This window comes from Tursiops truncatus, chromosome Y (assembly GCF_011762595.2).
Source record: "Tursiops truncatus isolate mTurTru1 chromosome Y, mTurTru1.mat.Y, whole genome shotgun sequence".
Taxonomy (NCBI): Eukaryota; Metazoa; Chordata; class Mammalia; order Artiodactyla; family Delphinidae; genus Tursiops; species Tursiops truncatus.
In genome coordinates, this window is record NC_133428.1 from 4,595,551 (window position 1) to 4,617,046 (window position 21,496).

At 40.8% G+C, this 21,496-nt stretch overlaps 1 long non-coding RNA gene across 1 annotated transcript in view; it reads right to left on the bottom strand.

Moving 5' to 3' along the window:
• Window positions 1–2,423: 2,423 nt before the first annotated feature.
• Window positions 2,424–21,496, bottom strand: part of LOC141277695 (uncharacterized) — a 57,387-nt gene continuing 38,314 nt past the window's right edge. The window contains exons 2-4 of the long non-coding RNA XR_012329436.1: window positions 3,282–3,411; window positions 2,636–2,698; window positions 2,424–2,484 (exon numbers count right to left, since the gene is read on the bottom strand). This is a non-coding gene — a long non-coding RNA (uncharacterized lncRNA). The remainder of the gene's footprint in view (window positions 2,485–2,635; window positions 2,699–3,281; window positions 3,412–21,496) is intronic.

A 21,496-nucleotide genomic window follows, 5' to 3' on the forward strand; every position in this document is an offset into this window, starting at 1 on the left:
GAGAAAAGGGAACCCTCCTACTCTGTTGATGGGAATGGAAATTGATACAGCCACTATGGAGAACAGTATGGAGCTTCCTCAAAAAACTAAAAACAGAACTACCCTATGATCCAGCAATCTCATTCCTGGGCATATACCCAAAGAAAACTGTAATTTGAAAAGAAACATACACCCCTATGTTCATAGCAGCACTATTCACAATAGCAGGACATGGAAGCAACCTAAGTATCCATCCACAGATGAATGCACAAAGAAGATGTGGCACATATATACAATGCAATATTAGCCATAAAACAGAATGAAATCATGCCATTTGCAGCAACATGGATGGACCTAGAGATGATCATACTAAGTGATGTAAGTCAGACGGAGAAAGACAAATATATGATATCACCTATATGTGGAATCTAAAATATAACACAAATGAACTTAACTATGAAACAGAAAGAGACTAGACCTGTGGTTGCCAAGGCGGGGTGGGGCATTGATTGGGAGTTTCGGATTAGCAGATGCAAAGTATTCCATATAGCATGGATAAACAACAAGGTCCTACTGTAGAGCAGAGGGAACCTATTCAATATCCTGTAATAAGCCATCATGGAAAACAGTATGAAAAAGAATGTATATATGTATAACTGAGTCACTTTGCTGTACACCAGAAACTAACGAAACATTGTAAATCAACTATACGTCAATAAAAAAGACTAATGAGAATAAAATGGAAACAAAGTTTGCTGAATTGGTTCATAGGGAAATAGAAAAATGTTGTGTCATGCTGTTTAAAATGTTCTCTCTTGAACGTAAGGTCTAACAGATGAAAAGAACACTTTCTAATATGTCCATTTTCTATGATCTATCCTTTGATGTTATTAATATTCCCTTGTAATGTCTGTCTGTATGGCCACAGTTGGTTTTGTTTTGTTTTTGTTTTTTTGGCAGTATGCGGGCCTCTCACTGTTGTGGCCTCTCCCGTTGCAGAGCACAGGCTCCGGATGCATAGGCTCAGCGGCCATGGCTCACGGGCCCAGCCGCTCTGCAGCATGTGGGATCCTCCCGGACCAGGGCACAAACCCACGTCCCCTGCATCGGCAGGCAGACTCTCAACCACTGCGCCACCAGGGAAGCCCCTCACAGTTGGTTTTTTTGAGGTAGTTCTACTTTATTCTGTTATCTGTGAAATCATTAAAGTTGTCAATATATTGCTAACCACTACCACCTACTTTATTTATTATTTTAATAGATTTATTTATTTATTTTTGGCTGCTTTGGGTCTTCGTTGCTGAATGCAGGCTTTCTCTAATTGCGGCGAGCAGGGGCTACTCTTCGTTGCGGTGCGTGGGCTTCTCATTGCAGGAGCTTCTCGTTGCAGAGCTCTAGGCATGCAGGCTTCAGTAGTTGTGGCACGTGGGCTCAGTAGTTGTGGCTCGCAGGCTCTAGAGCGCAGGCTCAGTAGTTGTGGTGCACGGGCTTAGTGGCTCTGCGGCATGTGGGATCTTCCCGGACCAGGGCTTGAACCCATGTCCCCTGCACTGGCAGGCGGATTCTTAACCATTGCACCACCAGGGAAACCCCCCACCTACTTTATATATGTCTTTGTCCATACAGGCTGCTGTAACAGAAAATCACAGACTGGCAGGGGGGTGGGTGCAGGTGTTACAGAACACAGATGCTAATTTCTCACAGTTCTGGAAGCTGGGCGTCCAACATCCAACAGCTGGCAGATTCAGTGTCTCGTAAGGATCCTCTTCCTGGTTTGTAGACGGCATCTTCTTGCTGTGTCCTCACATGGAGCAAGGTGCAAGGAAGCTCTGTGGCATCTTCTATAAGGGCACTAATCCCATTCATGGGGGCTCCACCATCATGACCTCATCACCTTTCAAAGACCCCACCTCCTAATACCATCACATTGGGTGGCAGGGGGAATGAAAACATCCAATCTCTCTCTAGATAAATAGATAACTAGATAGACAGCTAGATATTATTATATATTATTAGGTTAAGAATATTCTTAAAGTAATTTGTTTTGAAACTACTCTTGTGTGTGTTTCTGATTCATTGAACCCATGCCCTTTTAACATTGTCTTATTTTTTTGTCATATATGTATGATAATAAATGTTATTAATTTAATTATAAACACAATACATTGATTATGCATTATACATTACTATTTACATATAAAATATATCACTTATTAGTATATAATATATATGAGAGAGGGTAGGAGGGAGACGCAAGAGGGAGGGGATATGGGGATATGAGTATACATATAGCTGATTCACTTCGTTATACAGCAGAAACTAACACATTGTAAAGAAATTATACTCCAATAAAGATGTTTTATAAAATGTATTATATATGGATAACTATATATATGTTTTTCTTTTATCCAACCAACACATATTTATTGTGTACCCACTACTTACCAGGGGTTACATACTTGAACAGGCAGATACACAAATCTCTGGACTCATGGTGTTTATATTCTGGGTCAGAGGCAGAGAATAAACAAGAAGAAACACAGAAATGAGACTATTTGAGCTCACTGTCAACACCATGCAGTTAATAGGATGCGGAGAGAGAGAAACTTGGGGAGAAAGTATTCCATGTCAGGGTCCTTGGTGAACCCCCCCTCACCTCACTATAAATACGGGTGTAGACACCAAGCATGTTCAAGGTCAGCTGGCATCTCTTTTCAACCTTAAATGCAAGAAGCCAAGAATGCACAATTCACAAATCACTGTAAAAGAACTAGTCATATAAACGATTCTGTGAGTTTTCATAGAAACTCCCCAATAAATGAATATTTATTCCCTCACAGTATGGGTATCCGTGAATCCAGGGATACCACTACATATAGCCCAACTGTTAAACAAAAGATTTTTTTTCACCATGACTTGCAGAGGAAAACACAGTCATATTCTGGGAAAAGGTATCAAGGGAGACCTAACGCATTCAAGAGACAAATCTGTTCCTCCGTTTCTGTGGCTGCAGGGAGAGACAAAGTGCAGCGTTACCTGTTGGCAAGGCAACGAACAGTCAAGAATCAGTTTAGACCCACAGTGCCAGCTCTGAACCTGACAATGAGATATCATCTACATTTCCATTTTAGCCCTGCTGCAGCAGAACCCATAAATCACTGGGATTTGGGCTGTTTAGATAATGACTGTGTGAATGGGTGATGTGAGCTCCATTCAGGGAAAAGGTTATGGGGTTTGGACCACCGTGTGTAGGGAAGAACATTGGCGAATGGTGTTTTTGCCATATGAGAAGGCAGACTTACGACTCGCTCGCTGTGGACTGCAATTGGCGTATCTTCAGCAGAGAACAAATCCACTGATCTCTCCAGGGAAGGGCTCAAGTTAGCAAGTGACAGATCCCAGGTTTATGAAGCAGCATTAGTTATATAATTCCTTGGGAAAAAAAGAAAAAAAAATGATGTAGACAATCTCCCTGGGTTTATTTTTCTTTTATGATTTTTACTTTAAAAATCATTTTGAAGACATCCCCTTAGGTAAATTATTTTATTACAAGCCAAAGAATCAACTCTAATTCACTTCTCTAGAGGTTTTCCAACTCCTATAAAGATGATAATATAGACAGTAAAATTTAACTGACTTCTAAGAAATCTTCTGTCAGGAATTTCATTTGAGATTGTCTTGAACTTTTAACGGCTTTTTTTTTCCTAATCAGATTCTGCTCCTTCTTGAGAAGCCTTCAATTTATACTTCTGGCTTGAGACAGTGTCACAAATATTGTAGAATGACCTTTAATTTGGTGTTTCAGGCTTTGATCATGAAACCAAACCTGACATGAAACACAGGGTTTATTTTGTTTTTTTTAATGCTAAATCATAACGTAACAATGATTTCACTGTAAATTTTAACATAACCATTAATTCTGGTCAAAACTTAAGTTTCCAAAATGTTATTACAATTTCAGAACTGCTTTATGATACTATTGCCACAGGACAATTCTATCAATGGAATTTTCCAGGCTGGGACCAGAGACTATTTATAATAAATATGCTAATATATAAACTACTCACTTTGGGCTTCCCTGGTGGCGCAGTGGTTGAGAGTCTGCCTGCCGATGCAGGGGACGCGGGTTCGTGCCCCGGTCCGGGAAGATCCCACATGCCGTGGAGCGGTTGGGCCTATGAGCCATGGCCGCTGAGCCTGCATGTCCGGAGCCTGTGCTCTGCAACGGGAGAGGCCACAGCAGTGAGAGGCCCGCATACCGCAAAAAAAAAAAAAAAAAAACCAAAATAAACTACTCACTTAACTATGAATAACAGGTAATTTTAGGGAAAAATGTCACAATGATAAGCTTTGGGCATATAAATTCATTCCAATGTCTAAAATTATACCCTTTGTATTTTTTTGGTAAAGCATTTGATTTTGTTGTACTTCTCTTCTTTTTTTTTTTTTCTTTTTGGCAGTACACAGGCCTCTCACTGCCGTGGCCTCTTCCGTTGCGGAGCACAGGCTCCGGACGTGCAGGCTCAGCGGCCATGGCTCACGGGCCCAGCCGCTCCGCAGCATGTGGGATCTTCCCGGACCAGGGCACGAACCTGTGTCCCCTGCATCAGCAGGCAGACTCTCAACCATTGCGCCACCAGGGAAGCCCTGCACTTCTCTTCTGAAGAGAGTCTATGAGTAGTTTTTGTTTCATAGAAAAGTTGAGAGGAAGGTACAGAGATTTATCTGGCTGACTCGGTGGGCCCAGCAGGGGTTGACAGGTGAAGGGGTCCTTGCTGAGAGGTGGGATTTGGGATATCACAGGTCATCATTTACCTGTGGACACACCAGGTGTAGCATAGAGTTCCCTGGTGTACTTTAGTCTCCCCATGAACTGGAAGCAGAAAAATCCAAGAAGAGGCCAGGTGTAGGGTAGCAAGGGGGGGGGTCATCTATGTCTCCTGGGTCAGTCATTAACTTGAGCTCACATCAGTCACACAGATCACCAATCCCACGCCTTCGAGATGAATTCTGGAGTCCATAAGCCGAAAGGCTAGAGCTGCTCCTGATTGGAAATCTCCCATCAACTGGACAGTCAAACCCACCCTTTCTAAAAATCAGTGACTCCGTTTAGGGACATGGGGAAGAAGGGATTGGTAGGTGAGATCTGGCCACTCTTTTCAGGGGATACACGGTATGAAGATGTTCTGAGGCTCGCTGGGCTGAATCACGGCGGGATTGTTTCCAGCAAGCTTAATTATATGACTTAGGAAAAGGGAAACACTTCACCTTCCTGAATGCTTTGTCACTTGCCTGACACTGCTCAAGAAACACCTCTCTTTTCCCTTCCTTCTCTCCTTCCTTCTCTCCCCCTTCTATCTCTTCCTTCTTTCCTTCATGCACTCAATGTGGATTAAGTACCTTCCACTTCTAAGGCTTTCTGCTGAAAATGGAATTAGGGAAAGAAGTGGTCAGGGATCTTTGCCCTTGAGAGGTCCACAGGCTATAGCAAAAGGCTAAGGCTTCATAGAATTTCGATGGGGTTCCATGACTGCTACTCCCCAGGAGCCATGGAAACACGGAAAAGAGAAAACTTCCTCAACAATATACCCACGTTTTTAAGTAAAAGCTATGACCACAATATAGTTGGTAACGTTTAACACAAAGTGACGAAAAGCAGAGTAGGAATATGAAACATATTTCAAAATTAGAGCTGACACTGAGGATTATTCCATGCATGGCCCTGTCGGACGTGCTGCACTCATTCGAAACGCGTCCCTGGGTGGTGATCAGCAAGACCAAGACCTCAAATAGAATTCCTAAATGTTACATCAGAGGAGGACGCATTAAGAAACACAGAAGAATCCCGTGACTTGATTTGCAAGACATCTGCTGAATGTCAGGAGACTCATGTCTGGCTGGACGTAGGAGGCATCAAGAATTAGACGTCACATCTCAGGAATCCTGCTTCCAGAAGATGTGCGGCACCCTGGTCTCGCACTGCCCACTGAACAGCCACAACAGGGTGTACAGAGTCGTGTGAGAGGAAGCAGTGCCGCAGACGGGCAGTGATTCCTCTTATGAAATAAATCGTCCAGCCAGTAAGAGCACAGAGCACAGAAACAGCCATGAGTGATACCAGAATCTTGTGAAGATTCACTCTTGTAAAGAAGCACAACTGAATGTAAACTGGTGCAGCCACTACGGAGAACAGTAGAAGGTTCCTCAAAAAAACTAACAATAGAGCTACCATATGACCCAGCAATCGCACTCTCGGCCATGTACCCAGAGAAAACCATAATTCAAAAAGAGTCATGCACCCCAATGTTCACTGCAGCACTATTTACAATAGACATGGAAACAACCTAAATGTCCATCAATGGATGGATAGAGAAGATGTGGTCCATAGATACACAATGGAACATTACTCAGCCATAAAAGAGAATGAAATAATGCCATTTGCAGCAACATGGATGGACCTAGAGATGATCATACTGAGTGAAGTAAGTCAGACAGAGAAAGACAAATGTCATATGATATCACTTATTATATGTGGAAAGTAAGGAAAAAGGGTACAAATGAACTTATTTACAAAACAAAAGGAAAGTCACAGATGTAGAAAACAAACTTATGGTTACCGGGGGAGAAAGGTGAATTGGGAGATTGGGAGATTGGGATTGACATATACACACTACTATACATAAAATAGATAACTAATAAGGACCTACTGTATAGCAGAGGGAACTCTACTCAATACTCTGTAATGGCCTATATAGGAAAATAATCTTAAAAAAGAGTGGATATATGTATAACTGAGTCACTTTGCTGTACCCCTGAAACTAACACAACATTGTAAATCAACTAGACTCCAATAAAAAAATTTTTTTAATGATTATCAGAGCAGCAACACTGCCTGCCATATTGAAACGGAGCAGGACGCTGTGGTCCTTGCCCCCCATGTCTTCCCCCTGCCTTTTTGTCTGTAGAAAAACTCTGGCCAAAGAATAAGTTTGATCAGAGAAGTGAGAAAATACAGAAACAAAGGACAACAGTCCAACAACGCTAAATAATAATAGCTTAGTCATTACGCAAAGTCAAAGACCTTTAGTTCCTCCTCAAGGGCTATCGATAATATTCTGAGCCACGTCCTGTGAGCTGTCTTGTAGATACTGAAACCCCACCAGGCGGAAGACGTGAACTACATGATGACCAGGCTGTAGCCGTGACACAGGCTGCCACAATTCTGAGAACTGGCCTCAAGGAAATGGGAACAACCAACCCTGGAACTGAAGGCTAACTGTACCTAAAACAATCAAGATGACTCTGGTCAGACCACCAAGGACCAATTTCAAGATGACGGTCTGAGCTGACATCGCTGTTTCTGCACATAGCCCCCTCCCTCTGTCTATAAGAGCTCTTGCCCCCTGATTGTCAGGCGGGGGGCGGAGTTCCCCCTGGTTGCCAGCACCGAAAATAAAGCAAACTTTCCTTTCCACCAACCTTGCTTCTTTTTTGGCTTTGGACCGGCGAGCAGCTGGACCCCACTTTTGGTTACAGTATCAGTAAACAAAGGATGTTGTAGCCGTCAAGCCACTACATCACAGCCACCCTGACGATCAGCCCTGAGGGAACTCAGGTTGGAAATGCCCACCACTGCAGCCAACTCCAACAAGTGCACAGAGCAGACTCGGGATGCAGAAGACACAGGATGCTGGCCCCAGATAGCTGAGGTGCAGATCGAAGGAACGATTTCAGTGAGCCCAGACTTTGCATCTCCCCATACCTAGAGAAGCTATGTAAATTGCTTAACTTGAGATAACTGGTTTTCTCTCATTCACAGTAATCTTTTTGATTTTGACTACCCGATCTTTGTTGCAAAACCGCCTATATATCCTGGATCCTCCCTCACCTCTTCAGAACACTTTCTTAGTGTTATCTGAGATGCTGTGTCCTGGGCTTGAAGTCCTCAGAATGTCCACCAAGTAAAACATAATCGTCAACTTTTAGGTTGTGCTTTTTTTCTTTTTCTTTTTTTTTCCAGTGCATAACTTTCCTGCCTTAAACTTTCTTAAAACCTTAAATTTCAAACAGTATTGCAGTTCCCTAAAAAAGTTAAACAGAGTTTCCTAAGTCCCAGAAATTTCAGTCCTTGGTTAATACCCCCAAAGAACCGAAGGCAGGGCTCTAACAAACACTTTTATACCCATGCGTCTATCAGTGGATGAATGGATAAACAAAACGTGGTCCATCTACACGAGGGAATGTGGTCCATACCTACGATTCAGCCTTAAAAAGGCAGGACATCCCGCCATGCTACAACATGGGTCACCCTTGTGGATTTGCTGCTCAGTGAAAACGGGCAACCCCAGAAAAGCAAAAAGACAAATACTATATGACTGCACTTATATAGAACCTAGGGCAGTCATATTCATAGAGACAGAGTAGAATGGTGTTCTGTTGCAAAAAGCTGTACACGTGGGCCTTCCCTGGTGGCGCAGTGGTTAAGAATCTACCTGCCAAGGCAGGGGACACAGGCTTGAGCCCTGGTCCAGGAAGATCCCACATGCCACGGAGCAGCTAAGCCCATGCACCACAACTACTGAGCCTGCGCTCTAGAGCTCGTGAGCCACAACTACTGAGCCCATGTGCCTAGAGCCCGTGCTCCGGAACAAGAGAAGCCACCGCAATGAGAAGCCCGCGCACCGCAATGAAGAGTAGCCCCTGCCCGCCGCAACTAGAGAAAGCCCGTGTGCAGCAACGAAGACCCACTGCAGCCAAACTTAAATTAATTTTAAAAAAAAAAGCTTTACATGTGTAGGGAGAGCACTGGAAGATGTTCCATTTTCTGTATTTATTTTCTGCATATTAATTTTTTAAATGTTTTAGTTTTTTCATTTAAAATTTTAATAGTTTTTTAAAGGTTTCTGTCCATTTGCAGTTATTAGCAAATATTGCCTTTATTTCCCCGTATTGTAAAATACATCCTGAGCCTGTCTTACACCCACTTATACCTCCCACTGCTGCACCCCTATCTTGCTCCGCCCCCCTCCCCACTGGGAACCACTAGTTTGTTCTCTATATCTGTGAGTTTCCTTCTCTGTTATATTCACTAGTTTGTTGTATTTTTTAGATTCCACATATAACTGATTATCATATACTACTTCTTTGTCTGACTTATTTCATTTTACATAGTACCCTCCAAGTCCATCCAAATTGCTGCAAATGGCAAAATTTTGTTTCTCTTTGTGACTTATTTCATTGTATATTTATATATACCACATCATCTATATCAGTCATCTGTTGATGGACACTTAGGTTGCCTCCATGTCTTGTAATTAATGCTGCTTTTGTAAATAATGCTGCTATAAACATTGAGGTAGTATCTTTTCAAATTGGTGTTTTAAAAGCTTTTGCACAGCAAAGGAAACCATCAACAAAATGAAAAGACAACCTACAGAATGGGAGGAAATATTTGCAAATGATATGACCTGTAAGGGATTAATATCCAACACATATAAACAGCTCATATTGCTACAACTCCACATCAAAAAAAAAAAAACCACACAACCCAATTGAAAAATGGGCAGAACAACTGAATATACAGTTTTCCAAAGAGGAAATGCAGATGGCCAACTGGCACGTGGAAAGATGCTCACCATCGCTAATCATCAGGGAAATGCAAATGAGAACCACAATGAGATATCACCTCGCATCTGTCAGAAAGGCTAGCATGAAAAAGAACACAACATGTTGGCGAGGATGTAGAGGAAAGGGAACCCTCGTACCCTGCTGGTGGGAATGTAAATTGCTATAACCACTAGGGAGAACAGTATGGAAGTTTCTCAAAAAACTAAAAATACAACTATCATATGACCCAGTAATTCCACTCTGGGGCATATATCTGTAATATTTAGATTTTTTAAAACAAATATGTTAATCTTATCTATTTTTCCAAGAAGATCCCTTGATGTTTTTATCTGGATTCATGTTTAAAACGGAAGAGATTTTTGTCCTTTATATTTCCCTGTCAATTCTCAGCATGGAGCATAAACTCCAGTGCCTGCTGTGTTCTCAGTAACTATTTCTGGCAGAGTGAATGAATGAAACCATCGCACATATTACTTCATATTATATAAAACCACATTTAGCGTTCAGAGCATTTGTGCTTTCCCAGTACTTGGAGGCATCATGAATATGGGCTTATTATATTCAGGAATAAGTAAAATGGTGCTGTTAAAAAAAAAGTTTAGGGGACTAAGAGATACAAATGACTATGTATAAAATAACTTACGCAGGTATAATGCACAGCACGGGGAATACAGCCAATATTTTACGCTAACTACGAATGGAGTATAACCTTTAAAAATTGTGAATCACTGTATTGTTTACCTGAAACTTATATAATATTGTACACCGACTATACTTCAATTAAAGATAAGTTATAATAAGGCGTTTATAGAGGTGATACATGCAAGACCTCTCCCATAAAGCCAATTGGCAACTTCAAACAGATAGTAAGTATAAAATGCATGACATCGTGGCAGAAGAAAACGTCAGAATGAAGGAATTGGAGCTCATGGTGTGACAAAGGTCACTGGGCAAATTGTTCCAGCTTTAAAAAGGGGTGGTGACACCCTTTCTTAAATCTTTGCAACACTAAGATTTAATAACTATTGAATAAATAAAGCAACTCTGAGATTTTACGGTTTTATTTAACCGGTTTTTCTCTTTGGCAAAGCCAAACCACCAGCTAGCTAAGAAAGTCAAATGCCAGACAGCACGACAGCACCATGAAAGATGAGGCAATCAACCTTAGAAAAAATAAATTTTAAGACAATACTTCCTAATGCAAATTATCACACATACAGAAACAAGACTGCCTGAGCTTGGATTTAGGAGTAGAAGCAGAAACATTTTCAAACTGATCACAATATCACTGAAGTGTTTTCCACGGAGAGACCATCAGTTCAGTATGAAGTAGTGTCGGACTTACGGAACATTTTTACCTACCCCATTTCTTTGATCACAACTCTTTTTGAATGAAGGAGGGCGAAGATGGAGATTCATAAATACTGAAATTTGTCAAATTCACACACACTGAAGACAGAAACCACTAACGTGTCCTAAGCTTATTGTACTCTAAGTTCATGGTTGTACTTTTACAGTCTCTAAATTGGATAATGTGTCTTCAGGCATATACTGGAATTCATTGGGAGTAGCTCCTTTTAATATTTTGCTCGAAATTGTGTCTTTTAAGATGCACATTTCTAACAGTGACCCTGTGGTTACACACGCCATTCTATGGATCACATGGCATTTTTATAGCAAAGGGGCACTGTTGGCTTCCTAAGACTTATTTTGTCACTCATCCGGTCATTTTGTCACCCACCTACCTTGCCTGCAACGTTGAGTCCAGCTCCGACATACAATTGACAGAACAATTCTGGGCCTGGGGTCCCAAGACAAAAGCAGTTCTGTTTCCATCAAGGACATTCATTTAGCTCAAACATTAACCGAAAAGACATGTGTTCTGATCAGAAGCAGATAATCCAACCCAACAATTCCTGGATGACACAGGGTACCTCTCAGTGCTTTCTCTCCACATCCGTGTGAACATGCAGACCATCCCTCTGAAATTTTGCTAAACTGCAGATTCTGATTCAGGACCTGAGATTCTGCAATGACCCTCCCCCCCGCCCCCCAGCACAAAATGCTGATGCTGCTTATTTGAAAGACCACACTTTGCAGACCCAAAACCAAGAATGTTGGGTTTTGACGGCTTTGCGGTAACATACAGGCACTAGTGTTGGTTTCCACCTGACGAGATGGAGCTGTGTAAACATGCAGGCACTGTACCCAGGGTTGGTACTAGCTACAAATCCTGTCATGTTTTTTTAACAGCTTTTTTGAGATGTAATTCACATATCATGAAATGCACTCTTACTATTCACAATAGCCAAGCCATGGAAGCTACCCAAATGTCCAACAACAGAGGAATGGATAAAGAAGATGTGGTACATATATACAGTGGAATATTACTCAGCCATAAAAAAGGATGAAATAGTGCCATTTGCAGCAACATGGATGGACCTAGAGATGATCATACTGAGCGAAGTAAGTCAGACAGAAAGAGAAATACCGTGTTATCACTTCTATGTGGAATCTAAAATATGACAAAAATGTACTTATCTATAAAACAGAAACAGACTCACAGATATAGAAAACAGACTTGTGGTTTCCAAGGGGGAAGGGGTCGGGGGAGGGATAGAGTGGGAGTTTGGGATTCGCAGATGCAAACTATTATAAAGAGAATGGATAAACAACAAGGTGCTACTGTAGACCGCTGGGAACTCTATTCAATACCCTGTGATAAACCATAATTGAAAAGAATACAAAAGATGCATATATTTATGTATAACAATCAATTTGCTGTACAGCAGGAATTAACACAACATTGTAAATCAACTATAGCTCAATAAAATAAAATTTTTTAAAAATACACTTTTTTTTTTTTTTGCGGTATGCGGGCCTCTCACTGTTGTGGCCTCTCCCATTGCGGAGCACAGGCTCCGGAGGCGCAGGCTCAGCGGCCATGGCTCACGGGCCCAGCCACTCTGCGGCATGTGGGATCTTCCCGGACCGGGGCACGAACCCGCATCCCCTGCATCGGCAGGCGGACTCTCAACCACTGCGCCACCAGGGAAGCCCCCAAAAATACACTCTTTAAAGTGTACAGTGCAGTGGTTTCTTAGTATATTCAGAGTTGTGCAAACATCCCCACCGTCTATCCCAGAACATTTTCATCACCCTAGAAGCACATCTTTTACCCATTAGCAATCCCTCCCCACCCTCCGTCCCAGACTATAACCACCAATCTGCTTTCTGTCTCTATAGATTTTCATATGTTTACAAGGCATTCCACATAAACGGAATCACACACATTGTGTCTTTTAGGACGGGCTTCTTTCACTGAGCACAGTGCTTTCTCTGTTTTAAATACATATTATGAACAATCACAGTGGAGGTGCTAGAAAAATTGTCACTGCTAAACTAAAACATATATACAATTTCCAGACAATGTATACATAATGCACATAGATATTCCTTATGTTGACCTGATATAGTGAACACACTCAAACCTAACAGTTGCTAGATGTTCATGTACATTGTAGCAAGCTTGTGTGGTTTTAAATACCTTGGAAGAATATTATGTTGTAGCCTGTATATAGGAGTGAAGCAACAGATACTCAGACAACAATACATTTTAAAGTTTGTAACCTAATTTTAGATGTCTAATTCTGTCCCTTTGTCCTATTTTCTAACTTCTCTGTACATTTTTCTAAGTGTACTCGTTACCACAAGGGCATTTGGTAATTATTTTCCCCAGAACTGTTTACTCATCCAACAACAACTAGGAATATTATGAATTAGTTTGGTGCATAGAGTCTGTCCCGCCCTCCCAGTGGTGGTTGAAAAGAGTGAGATAATTTTCACAACCGCAACCGGTCATTTTAATCAGACACACTGACATATTCTAGAACAAGGTACCAAATGGGGGATGGATTTTCTCACAGTAATCCTATCGCCTTGTTCAATAACAAGGACTTTTCTTTCAGCATTATCCCAATCATGGAACTACTGTTTTGTATAAAAATTACTTGATAAAAGAAATAAACGTCTTGACTTCATTCACGCAGAGTGCGGGGAATTTGGCTAAATAATTCCCTCCATAACTAATCTTGACAGCCCGGTGCAAACTGCAAAGCCAACAGTTTTGCTTTAAAGGTCAATACTTCATCCAGGTTTATTGCAGTGAGGAAATCCTCCTTCTTCAATGCCTTTCAATCCTCTTTCCATCAATAACACCATTCTCCGTTTCTGGTAATAGCTTGCAATGGATCATTAGATAAATGCCTTTTTAATGAAGAGAATCCAGGTGTACTAGTAAACTACCATGATGGAGTATCTTTAATCTGTCAGCTGCATTAGTCCCGGACAGGCTCTCATGCTCTTTTCTTACTGATTCTGTTTCATGGGCCAGCCCTTTCCTGGCTCTAATGATGACAGCTCATGTATTACTTTATGAGAATACAGAAACATTTCCATTGCCAGCCTGCAGACTTCCCCCATCCCCAAAGACGGGCAATTCAGAAAGCCGCTTCCCCAGTACAGGAGCTAAGCGCTTCCCTTTGCTTCCCCAGCAGGCATTTCTAAAATTGCCGTACACATGCGGAATTAATCACCGTGACTTCAATTGTTTCTCATCCTTTTTTTTTTCCTCTCTACCAGTGTACTGAAGACGCACACGCAGAACCATCAGGGCCTCGACTATGATCCCTAAAACGTTAAATGACACGGACACCAAACATATCTTCTTTTTAAAAGATCAGGATAATTGTCACTCTTAGAGTGAGATTCCAGTATGCTCCAGCAGCAGGCTCTTGATATGAACTGAGAAAGTACTCAGGACCAGAATCTCAGTGGACTCACAATAATAAAACACTCATTTTTAGGATAACTAAAAGCAACCTTTTTTTAAAAAAAAAACTGAAGTATATTTGATTTACAATGTTGTGTTAGTTTCCGGTATACAGCAAAGTGATTCAGTTATATATACACATACAAACACACACTTTTTCAAATTATTTCCATTATAGGTTATGACAAGATATTTAATAAGGTTCTGTGTGTTCTACAGTAGGTCCTTGTTGTATGTCTATTTTATATATAGTGGTGTGTATCAGCTAATCCCAAAGGCTTAATTTACCTTTCCCCTTTGGTAACCATAAATTTGTTTTCTATGTCTGTGAGTATATTTTTGTCTTGTAAATAAGTTCATTGATATTATTATTTCTGTTTTGTAAGTTCATTTCTATCATTATTTTAGATTCCACATATAAGCGATATCATATGGTATTTGTCTTTCTCTTTGACTTATTTCACTTAGTATGATCACCTCTAGGTCCTTCCATGTTGCTGCAAATGGCATGATTTCATTCTTTTTTATGGCTGAGTAGTATTCCCAAAACAACCCCTTTTAAAACCATTAGCTAGAGCTGAGGTGGAGAGAAGTATCTCGTATTTCTATCACTTTCTAACAGTGAAGATTTCTCCTCTTTCAACCACCTAGAGAAGGATGGGCAGTTGGGGAAGGTGATTTTTAGCTATTATTGGGAAGATCGTTATTATTTTTAATCCTATCCTACAACTTAGATTCTTATGTTTATAACATATGAATATGTTAGGAAAGGACAGAAAAATTAGGGGCCTGAAATGTTTCTAGGCAGCCAAGGAAGAAGTAATAAAGTAGACAGAGCAGCAGGGAGGAGATGCAGTAAAAGCTTTACCTGCCTTAAAATGGAATTGGCAACCAGGATGCCCTTCAACAGGTGATGGACAAGTGCTCTGTGGTCCATCCAGCCAATGGAACACTGAGTGATACAAAGAAATAAGCTACATCTTCTTTATCCATTCATCTGTCGATGGACACTTAGGTTGCTTCCATGACCTGGCTATTGTAAATAGTGCTGCAATGAACATTGGGGTGCATGTGTCTTTTTGAATTACGGTTTTCTCAGGGTATATGCCCAGCAGTGAGATTGCTGGGTCGTATGGTAGTTCTGTTTTTAGTTTTTTAAGGAACATCCATACTGTTCTCCACAGTGGCTGTATCAATTTACATTCCCACCAATAGTGCAAGAGGGTTCCCTTTTCTCCACACCCCCTCCAGCATTTACTGTTTCTAGATTTTTTGATGATGGCCATTCTGACCGGTGTGAGGTGATACCTCACTGTAGTTTTGATTTGCATTTCTCTAATAATGGAATACAATGGAATATTACTCAGCCATAAAAAGAAACAAAATTATTTGTAGTGAGGTGGATGGACCTAGAGTCTGTCACACAGAGTGAAGTAAGTGAGAAAGAGAAAAACAAATACCGTATGCTAACGCATATGTAGGGAATCTAAAAAAAAATGATACTGTTGAACCTAGTGACAAGGCAAGAATAAAGACATAGACAGAATGGACTTGAGGACACGGGGAGGGGGAAGGGTAAGTTGTGACAAAGTGAGAGAGAGGCATGGACATATATACACTACCAAACGTAAAATAGATAGCTAGTGGGAAGCAGCCGCATAGCACAGGGAGATCAGCTCGGTGCTTTGTGACCGCCTGGAGGGGTGGGATAGGGAGGGTGGGAGGGAGGGAGATGCAAGAGATATGGGAACATATGTGTATGTATAGCTGATTCACTTTGTTATACAGCAGAAAGTAACACACCATTGTAAAGCAATTATACTCCAATAAAGACGTATTTAAAAAGGAGAGAGAGAGAGAGAAATCAGCTATCGAGCCATGAAAAGACAGGGAGGAAACTTAAATGCATGTTAGTACGTGAAAGCAGCCCATCCGAAGAGGCTACACACCATATGCTTTCAACTCTGTGCCATGCTGGAAAAAGCAAAGAGTAAAAACACAAAAATATCATTGCTTGCGAGAGGTACAGGGTTAGGGAGGAAGGAATAGGGTGGCAGTGGGGGTGGGGGGAGGCACAGGGGATTTTTACAGGCAGTAAAGGTATTCTGTTTGATGTTTTAATGCTGGATGCCTGACATTAAGCATTTTTCGACACCCCAAACACTGTACAATATGAAGTGTGAATCCTCATGTAAACTGCGTATCTTCATGAGTGTCTCAGTGTGGGTTCATCAACTGTATCAAACACACACCACCAATGTGAGATGCTGCTAAAATGTCTGGAGAACAGCGTGTGTACAGGGACTATATACTTTCCACTGAACTTTTCTGTAAGCCTAAAATTCCTCTAAGGAAAAAAAAAATTCATTTGCTTTAAAGAATCATAGGACAACTCTTGAACCACAAAAGTTCATTCAAGACTCTCTAAAACATTCTGCTGCACAAAGTAAGCCAGAAACAAGAGTACATGGTGTGTGATCCATTTATATGAAATTCGAGAAAAACATAAATCTGATCTAGAGTGATAAAAGTAGATCGGGGGACTTCTCCGGTGGTCCAGCGGTTAAGACTGCGCGCTCCCAATGCAGGGGGCCTGGGTTCTATCCCTGGTCGGGGAACTAGATCCCACATGCATGCTGCAACTAAGAGTCTGCATGCCGCAACTAAGAGTCTGCATGCCGCAACTAAAGATCCTGCACACAGCAACGAAGATCCCGCGTGCCGCAGCAAAGACCCAGAGCAGCCAAATAAGTAAATAAATAAATTTTAAAAATATTTTGAAAAATTACATCAGCGTTTGTTTGCCTGCTACTGGGTAGGTGGGAGTAGTGACTGAAAAGGGAAACGGAAATATGTGGAGAAATTCAAACATTCTGTAACTTCCCTCTGTGCTATTTACCTCAAAGTGTATGTGTGTCCGATTTTTATTTAAAGACTTAAGAGGAGGAAGTCAAAATGAATTTATTAAACATTTCAAATGCCGAGAACTTAGATATCCAATATGGGGGGCTACAGCCACGGTCAAGTTAGATAATGTGATGTTTTCCAAATTAATATAACGGTAACTTTTCAATGAGGGTGATTAATTTTATGCCTTTTCAGATCTAGCTCTTGTCTCTCCTCCAAATTCAGTATAATGACTTTAAGTGTAAAATTTCTAAAACTAAGTATATTGGCAAGAAATTCTGTTTATGGTGATAGGGAAATGGCTTGTATTGGACTCATCTTTCTGCCAATAACAATGAATCAAAATATTAAAAAATTTGTATTCTGAAGCAGGGCAACCAAACAGAAGAATGCGAGGTGTCAACATCCTCATGTAAAGAGAGAGAAAAATAGATGAGATCTGGGCACGTATCTGACTGGTCACCTGAGGGCACTCCCTGTGTGACAGTACAAGTAACCGGGGGGGGGGGAAGATCACCCGTTCTCCAGGTTTGGCAAGTCAAGGCTGACCTTCAAGACAGCCCATGACCCTGTAAATCAGGGGTGCCCATCTGCAATGAAGGGGGGTCACAGAAGGCTGTGCTCAAAAGTCAGTACAAATTCCCTTAAAAATCTTGGCCTGACTGCTCATTGCATCGATTCAGTGTGAGCCTCAAAGGACCGTAATACAGAACGGTCTCGGGAAAGCCAAACTGCTGAGCAGAGATTTCATGAGTTTCCCTGGACTGGAGAAACAGACTAGAGATCTCATCAGTGGACTGGAGTAAAATGGCATTCACGACAGTATCAAGAGACGAATTAATTCAGGATAAGGGTGACAAACATGGGATACCTGTACCTGAAAAATACATATTCTTTCTTTTGTCTATTCCAGGCATTATATTCCAGAAATTAAATAATTTATATACATCAGACATAATCATATTGATACCAGTTATAAATATTAAAGTAATATTAGTATTAATTATATCATGAATAAACAATATCATTTATCTACTACTATTAGGTATATTATATATAAGGATATAATTTCTATATTATAATGCCTGGAATAAAAGAAGAAAATGTGGAGAATTCGCACTCGACCAAGAATTTCTCTGCATCTACTGATATCAAGCTGTGATTCCACTCATGTGGACTTTAAAATGTCAAAATCATAGACTCAGAAAGTAAAATATTGGTTGTCAGGGTTTGGAGGAAGAGATGGGCAGTTTTTGTTTTTGTTTTGCGGTACGCGGGCCTCTCACTGCTGTGGCCTCTCCCGTTGCGGAGCACAGGCTCCGGACGCGCAGGCTCGGCGGCCATGGCTCACGGGCCCAGCCGCTCCGCGGCATGTGGGATCTTCCCGGACCGGGGCATGAACCCGCGTCCCCTGCATCGGCAGGCGGACTCTCAACCACTGCGCCACCAGGGAAGCTCAGATGGGCAGTTTTACAGCAGGAAAAGGGTTCAGGAGATGGATGCTTGGTGGTGGTTGTACAATATTATGAATATACGGTACATTCTATGTTACGTGTATTTAACCACAATTAAAAAATTGGGGAGGGGGGGAGGGAAAATGCGATAGTAGCCAAAGAAGAGACAGATTGAAGGGATAAAACAGTCTAGAATTTGACTTGCATATGTGTAGACTTTTCGTAAACAAAAGTGATGAAGAAATGCAGTGGGAAAGGAAAATATTTTCAACGAGTGTTGCTGAAATCCGTCGATATCCATACGGATAAAAATGAACTTCAACCCCCACGTCTGAGGATGCATACAACTCAACTCAAAATGATTTAAAATGTAAGCACTGACCACGAGGAAGATGATTAAATTACGTTTTTGCAAAATTAAATATTCTTCTCAGAGCTAAACAAGTGAATGATAAGCATATTAAAATGCCCTCAATGTCATTAGGATTAGGGAACTACTACAATATAAAACCAAAATTAGATGTCATTAGTGCACGTTAGAATAGCTAAGATTTAAAGGAGATCACCACACCAAATGTTGGTGAGGATGTGTTTAAAATGGTGCAAACACTGTGGAAAACTGTCAGCCTGTGTCTTAAAAAGTTACATAAATACAACTTCCATAAACCAGCAATTCCTGTGGATATGTATGAAACCAAGAAAGATAAAGATGCATGTCTTCAAAACGTGTTACACAAGAATATTGATAGCAGATTTATTCATGATAGGTCGAAAGTAGAAATATGCCAGGTAACTATGTACAGGTGAGTAAACAAAACAAAACAAAAACAGCAACAACAAAATAACACAGTCAGACTCAATGAAAAGAAAGAACCACTGATAGGGCTTCCCTGGTGGCGCAGTGGTTGAGAGTTCGCCTGCCGATGCAGGGGACACGGGTTCGTGCCCTGGTCCGGGACGATCCCACATGCCGCGGAGCAGCTGGGCCCGTGAGCCATGGCGGCTGAGCCTGCGTGTCCAGCGCCTGTGCTCCGCAACGAGAGAGGCCACAACAGTGAGAGGCCCGCGTACCAAAAAAAAAAAAAAGAACTACTGATAAACAGCAATATGAAAAATTCTAAAATTAAGAGAAGTGAGACAAAGGAGTAGATACTGTGGATTCCAGTTTTATGAAGTAGGCAAAACTATAGAATCTGATCAATGATTTCTTCTGGTGAGGGGAATGACGGACCTTTCTGGTCCCTCATATCTTGATGGGTTGTGTGTTACACTGTACACACAGGGTAATACTGATTTTTACAGTGAAAACCTGCATTCTATGACATAAATGATTTCTCAATAAAGCTTTCTGAAATAAAAGAGAAATATTCAGGTGATTAGTACATCAAAGAAGAACCTGAATGTAATACATCAGAAGTAGAAACAACAAAAAATAAGAACTTGGGGGTAAAAATTGAGGAAGAGATTTATAGTAGGTGTTTTCATGAATCCGTTCGCGTTTGAAAACAGAAGACCAGTTAGATCTCTAGAATATAATCAAGCCTTATTAAATGAGGTTCAAGGTAACACATTTATTCTAGGTGAGAGTGTCTGTAAGGCATGGTACCAGGCAGACACATAGACAACAGGACCCAAAAAGAACAATGGTAGGTACAGTCTGTATTTGGGAACAATGACAGTGTACCTCCACGTTGGCTTTGGCTTTGCAGAAATGATGGAGGTAAGGGGGGATGAGATGCTTCGGACTTTATTTTTGATTTCATGTATTTCATGTATTTGACAGCAGGAGCAGGAAATCGGATAAAATAATCATTGTTAGTCCTTTATGGAGTAAAAGTGAGACTCCCGTTACAGAGTGAAAATAAGGCTAAACCTATTCAGCTGAAACTTTCAGAAAGGTCAGAATTCAAGCCAAGACATGGAAGCAACCTAAATGTCCATCGACAGAGGAACGGATAAAGGAGAAGTGGTACGTATATGCAGTGGAGTATTACTCAGCCATAAAAAAGAATGAAATAATGCCATTTGCAGCTACATGGAAGGACCTAGAGATTGGCATACTGAGTGATTTATGTCAAAGACATATATGATATCACTTAAATGTGGGATCTAAAAAAAAAATGATACAAATGAACTTATTTACAATACAGAAATAGACTCACAGACATAGAAAAGAAACTTTTGGTTACCGAAGGGGGGGAGGGATAAATTAGGAGTTTGGGATTAACAGATAACAGACTTCTATATATAAAATAGATAAACAACTAGGTCCTACTGTAGAGCACAGGGAACTATATTCAACACCTTGTAATAAACCATAATGGAAAATACGAAAAAAGAATATGTGTACATATATGTATAATTGAATCACTATGCTGTATACCAGAAACTAACACGACATTGTAAATCAACTATACTCCAATAAAACGAATATGTGGTTGTTTATACTGAATATCATATAATACATGAAAATCTCAAATGTTCTAATCATTACCTTAATACTCAGGAATACCTTAAAGTTAAAAAGAACACAGAATATGGTCTTCATTTCCATGAACTCAATTTTCAAATTTCTCTGGAATGGGTAATCCCTATTGTACAATGATTTTAAAAATGTAAAATTGGGTGTTGGATGAAGCAGTTTCATTGACATTGTGCAAATACTAATGTAGAAAATAATGTCCACTTTAGCTTAAAC